We start from the raw sequence: 6,430 nt of genomic DNA, 5'->3' as shown, positions 1-6,430 counted from the left end.
ACCGGTTCGTAGAGCGACAACCCAAGAAGTAACATACCAACCATGATCCTTTATAGGAGAGTCTGGCTTATTAATTAGTGGATTCCAGTTTGTGTGTGCCAAACGGTAGGAGTGGATGTGTGGGGAAGGCTTTTAAGCCATAACCATTTGTCTAGTGAAAGTGGACGTGTGGGGAATGGATCTAAGATCCTGAGAACCATATGGCGTAAGAGGGGGCTTCTAGGTACGACAATTGTGTCTGTTCCGTAAAACCTGGTGGTGAAACCTTAGCGTGCATGTACATACTGGAAGAAACTTTGTAACAGCTTTGTATGATCTCTTGGCCACACACCTCAGAAGTGTGTAAGCGTCTAGCTAATGCGAGCAAAATGGAGAATTTAGTCATTTGCTTGCAGGTGATGAAATCACGTCCCGTGGGGAAAGCTGGATAATCTCTGCAGAGTGTAAAAATCTGATATATCAGCCGTGCTCACGGTCATGAGAGACTTAGATCCTCACATGATTAGAAGGTTTGGTTATGGCTCTGGTTTTGGATATGTGGTGGAATGGTTATGGTTATGCTATGGTAGTACTGGTGGTACAAGGTGGTTATGGGTTACAGGATAGTCAACCTTGGCTATTGATTTATAGTTTGTTTAATTGGGTTATATTCACTTAATAATTGCTCAATGCTTTTAAAGTTCAATTGTTTACTTTACTCATATCTATGCAAATAAACCCTTGTGTTAGCATGTCATTGTTATAAGCCTGCATATCATTATTCTCATGTATACTTGTTGAGCGCGTCATGTACTCACACTTGCTATTTTTCCTATGCCATGCGACATATCTGGTGCTGCTCAGTGAGTGAAGATGTTGAAGGTTATTAAGACGAGGTTGTGACATTTTAGGCGCGTATCTCCCGGTCAGTTGCCTACAATGTTGTTGGGCACCAATGCTTATGTTCTGCTCCGGATATCTTCATAGAAGACAATATATGCCAATTGCTGTAAAAGTTTAACGTTTATTCTATAAAAGTATTACTTTTTTATTTCATTTGTGATGTTATTATGTGTGTTGAACATCTTGGGCACATATAAGCCGTATCTGATTTTATCCGTTAAAACTGGGTCTGACAACTAGTTAGAGTTGGAGAAGACCAACCCCCACCGTCTTGGGACTCTGTACCCTCTCCAAACGGTACTTGATCTGTTCTATTTCCTTTTCTTGAAGTTGTTTATCTATATTGTTAGACTTGCATTAGTATCTATATTGTTTATTGCTGAAATGAAGTTTTTTATTTTATGGACCTCTGTGAATCCTTTGCTGAAATGAAGTTATGTTTTTATTGTTGGGTGTTCACTTTTGTTTTATATGACTTTCTTTTTAGTTTTGGAATGAATATGAGAATAAGAGATCGCATTAGGAAGAGGAGGGAGGATGATGATGATGATATGATGCTGTTTATTTTTCCTGCACTATATCTGTTGGGTTCTAGTGGAGGAGGGGAAAAGGGGTGGTGGCATCCATCAGTGCTAACAGGTGAGGAACGTGTCCGGGAGCTGCTTGAAGGGCATGTCAAGAACTATCGGGTAGCATTCAGGATGGAACCTGAAATATTCAGATCCTTAGTCAATTACCTTAGAAGGGAAAGGTTTATCCGTGATACTAGGATTAAGGTTGAGAAGTTGGGGTTCTTCTTATACATGCTTAGTCATAATTCTTCATATGAGGATCTCTAAGAAAAATTTGGGCATATTAGTGATACCTATCATCATCACATGAGGCATTTTTTCGACAAGGTTGACCCTACACTCTCCAAGCGATTTCTGAAGCCTCCCAATCCTAATCAAGTAGGATTGAAAATTGAAAGAAATCCTAGATTTTATCCCTACTTCAAGGTGCTTACTTCAACACTTCCATCCTGATCAATATCTGTTTTTTCAAATTTTAGAAAATCACATGTAGTTTTTTTTTGGGTGCATAATTGCATCGGTGCAATTGATGGCACTCATATACCCATATCCATATCATCTGACAAAGCCGCTCCATTTAGAAATAGGAAGGGCACTCTTTGCCAAAATGTGATGACAGCTTGTGATTTTGATCTGAATGCCACTTTCATATCTACTGGATGGGAGGGGTCAGCTACGGACGCTAGAGTTCTTAGATTTGTAATGAACAGCGGTTTTTAAGTACCTCTAGGGAAGTTCTATTTGGTTGATGGTGGGTATGCCAACACCCCTTCTTTCCTTGCACCATATCGTGGAGTCAAATACCATCTGAAGGAGTACGGGGCAGGTCACCGTAGACCTCGGAACTACAATATTTAACTACCGCCATACGGTATTGATGAATCATGTTGAATGGGCTTTGGGGTTGTGAAGAAGCTCTTCCCCATCCTCAAAGTTGCCACATTTCACAAAATAAAGAACCAAGTGAAGATACCCGTAGCTGCTGTTGTGTTGCACAATATTATCCGATCACTCAAGGGAGATGAGCAATGGTTAGATGACCAGTCAGATAATATTTTTCCACAAAATTTTGTCGATCTACCAGATGGTGATCAAGGCAACGATCAAGGCAACAATCTAAGAGACATGATAGCACAACAAATGTGGAATGATTACCAACGGCATAGAAATTAGTGGGTTGTAATAAGTGGTATATTTGAATATGTTTTGATGTTTTGTGGATTGTAATAACTTGAACATGTTATGAATATTGTGTTATAAATAAGTTATGATGGTTGCATCTTACATATATTTGCTCCAATACTTCTATTATGAATATTGTGTTATGCATATTTTCACAGTTAATATGCTTGGAAGAGGTTCTCCAAGGTTGACCATGCTCTTGTCTAAAGCTGCACAAAAGAAAATTTCTCCTAAAGGCCATCCTACAAAGAAGCATGGAGATTCTACAAGAGGTATGGAACTAGAGAATATAGTACTAGTTGTTTTACACATCAAATTCTATAGTTTTACAACTCTGAAATTCTACAATTGATGTTTGATCCTTGTTTTAGGTAGAAAAATCAAGAGCCTCTTGGAATCTAGTCCTAGAGAAGACTCTTGTTGAGTTGCTACAAGAGCACAACACCTCTGATTATAGGGGTCAAAATGGATGGTCGTCAGAAGCTTAGAACAAGATCGTGAAGAAATTCCATGATAGGGATAACTATGTGACTTTCACAAAGGATCAAATCCAAGAGAAGGAAAAGGAGTTGAAAAAAGAATATAGGATGCCGAAAGAGGCCAGAAAGCAAAGTGGAGCTTCATGGAACGATCAGAGGTGTGTGATTAAGGCTGAACCAGCTATATGGAACAACATAATCAATGTAAGATTATTTATTAAACATTACTTAATTTTGTTGTTAGTTATATTATGCATCCATTCAGTGTTTTACATTTATTGTGCAGTCATTTCCTAAAGCTAAGAAGTTTCACAGCAAGTCTTTTCCTCTATTTGATGCCTTGAGAGAACTTTATGATTGTTAGTTTTGCCACAAGTTATAATCTTTGTTATCAATATTCATGCTTTGCAAGAACTGTATGTTGCTTACTCTTTCTTGTACTATAACTTCCTTGTGTAGATCATACTGTTGAAGGAACCTACAACTCCACCTCTACTCAACCGCTATAGTATCCAGTTTTTACACAAGTTGAGACTGCAGATGAACTTGGTAACACCGAGGTTATGTTTCCAGACTTGAAAGAGAATTTAGCTTATCATGGACAAGATGATGCAGATGCAAGAGTGCAAACAATTGAAGATGAAGATGTAAGTGTTGAAAGGAATGAACAGAGGCCGCAAAGAAGGGTTGTTGCTGTAACAAGAAACAAAGAAGAAAAAGAACCAAAAAGGCAGAAGAAGAGTGGTAACATAGAAGGACTAATAGAGAGATACCTTGATATGAGAACCAAACAGGCTAAGGATGAAGCTACACAGTTAGCAAGAGAAAAGGAGGTTGCTCAAGGTAATGATTTTTCAATCAAGAGGTGCATATCTGTTCTCAACTCAATAGAAGTGACAAAAGAGGAAAAGGCCAAAGCATATGGTGTCATCAAGAATCCAGATAATAGAGAATTTTTTCTGAGTGCTTGTGATGAGGATCCAGAATGTGCCTTGATTTGGTTAAGAATGAAATGGAACTTGCTGTTTAGCTGACTTAATTTTATGGCCAACGCTGAAGAATATATACTTTTTCGACAATTGATGTTTTCAAACAATGCCATGTTATCTGAATGTTATTAACGTTTTTCTGAATGTTTATCTAGCTCAAGCCACTGACATCTGAGTGAACCGTATGTCATCTGCTATATACATATATGTTGTCCACCTTGTATCCTGCTACTGTGCATGAAAACGTCAGCTAAAATCCTAGCCAAAAACGAACATATTCTTCAAGAGAGGGATTAGTGGGAAGCAAGGGATTCATCCCCCACAGGGTTTGGGTGAGATAGGAGGGATCCACTCAATCCCTCCCTGGATAGCTTCCTGTTAGGGATTAAATCCCAAAGAACCGAACAAGCCCTTAGGATGGAAGAATCCCGAGCAACCTGATTGAAGAGAATATTGAAATATTAGCATACATATGTACATTAGACCCAATATCAATCCACCAATTGGTAGACTAGCTCACAAAAAAATAATAAGTAAATTACCATACTCGGTAGCTCCATCTGCAGTGTTGCCAATGATCACATTGACATACTTTGAGTTATGTCCTCTATTAACCTTTTTTCCTTTGCGGTGTTGATATTTTTTAGCCTAATGTCAAACCTCACCACACAAGAAGCAATGTTTATCATTTGTGTTCATCTTTTTTTTTCTCGAAGTTGCTGGTTTGTTTTATCTTGCCATTTTTCCCTTTAAACTTACCGTTCGAAAACTGTTACATCACATTAGCGCTGGACTATCTCTCACCTCCTTTTAGAATGTGTCGAGGAAAATATGAATTTTAATATTTTTCTTGAGCCTTTTTCCTTGCTGGACTGGCTGGCCAATTTGTTTGTTGATCCTATGCTCATGCACTAATGCATACAAGACTTGGGACTTGGTTCAGCTAGGGTAAACAATGGGGAAAAAGGAGAGAGCAGGGAGAGAGAGGTGGCAGCGGCCATTTTTGTGGCGGTGGTGGTGTGACCGCATGCCCGATCCCTTCGGGGGTTCGTGGGGTGCTGGACGACGCGGCTACATCTATTAGTAGGCCGCCTCCTTCTTCTGTGGGGGAATTTTTTTGGAAAAACTCTCCATCCTCTTGATTCTCACTGGTTTTCTCTTCCGGTTCTAGGAATCTCCTCTTGTGCTTGAGCCGAGTGAAGCTCGGGCTTTGGCTTGGTGATTTTGAGCTGATAGGGATTGGGTGGAGGAACCCTTGTGTTGGTGTTGTTCGGAGCTGCGTAAGGCTCGCCCGTACTTACAGTGGCTGTGCAGTTGAGGCGTTGTATCTCCATCTTCTCTCTCGCCGGCGGCAACTAGCAGGTGATTGGATTTCTGAGACAATAGCTGTAGAGCCGTGCCTTGCCTCGATCATTTGTGCTTTTCAGCAAGTCACGTTGTGAGTTTTCCCCTTTTTTCTGTTCTAGACAATACTGTTACATATTCATACTGAGACTGAACAATTTACTGAGTACAATTGTCTAGACCTGTGTTTATCTAGTTCTTTGATACTTGTGATAGCCCCTAGTGATTCTCATTATGTTTCTCACTATTCTGTATTTCTGTACCGAGACACGTCTCTTGTGTTGAATTTCCAGGGGCTACATGTTATTATTTTGATCACTGGATAATGTGCTGCTGTTAATTCAGAGATTGCTAACTATAGTTGATTCTGGACATAGAAATTGATTCAGCTTGTTTGCTATTGTCGGTACTCCTTTTGAATCTTGCTGTCCATTTTGTTTATATCAGTCTCGGCAGCATATTGCTAGCTCTGTTCAGTAAATGTGCTTGCTCTGATTCAGTACAACAACATAGTCTAGGATGATGTTGTTTGATTTTTAAGAACTTTGTTCAGGTTCTAATAACTAGTTCAGAATTTAGTAAATTGTCCCATCAATGATGTTTTCAATAGAATAATTAAGGTGCAGGACCTTGTTTATCCTGGGACCAATTGTCATGCATTTCCTGAGAGCACTCTTTTACATGAAAAGAACATGCTGTCCAGTTCTTATTGTTCACATGATGTCAGAAATTGTAACTTTTGAACTGCTGTAATCTCTTTTAGAGATCATGTGCAATTGCTTCTTACTGTTTTACATTTGTGTTGTTATACATAGGATGATATTCATGCTCATATTATCACTGTATTATATACAACAGTATGTACATTCTTAACGTGAGGTTTCTCCTTAATATCAAGAGAAACCATCAGATTCTCAACAGAAACCGATTTTATCCCAAAACCTGACTGCATGGGGGCAACGTCTCTGAGTTCGATCAGAGT

The 6,430-nt window shown here is 39.2% G+C and overlaps 1 pseudogene; it reads left to right on the top strand.

Annotated features, from left to right (window-relative positions):
* Positions 1-2,890: 2,890 nt before the first annotated feature.
* LOC133914693 (uncharacterized) lies at positions 2,891-4,494 on the top strand (annotated as a pseudogene).
* The last annotated feature ends 1,936 nt before the right edge of the window (positions 4,495-6,430 follow it).

The sequence above is a fragment of the Phragmites australis genome, chromosome 4 (assembly GCF_958298935.1).
Source record: "Phragmites australis chromosome 4, lpPhrAust1.1, whole genome shotgun sequence".
NCBI classification, from domain to species: domain Eukaryota; kingdom Viridiplantae; phylum Streptophyta; class Magnoliopsida; order Poales; family Poaceae; genus Phragmites; species Phragmites australis.
Note: the sequence above shows the minus strand (reverse complement) of the source record. Positions and strands in the feature narration are given on the sequence as shown.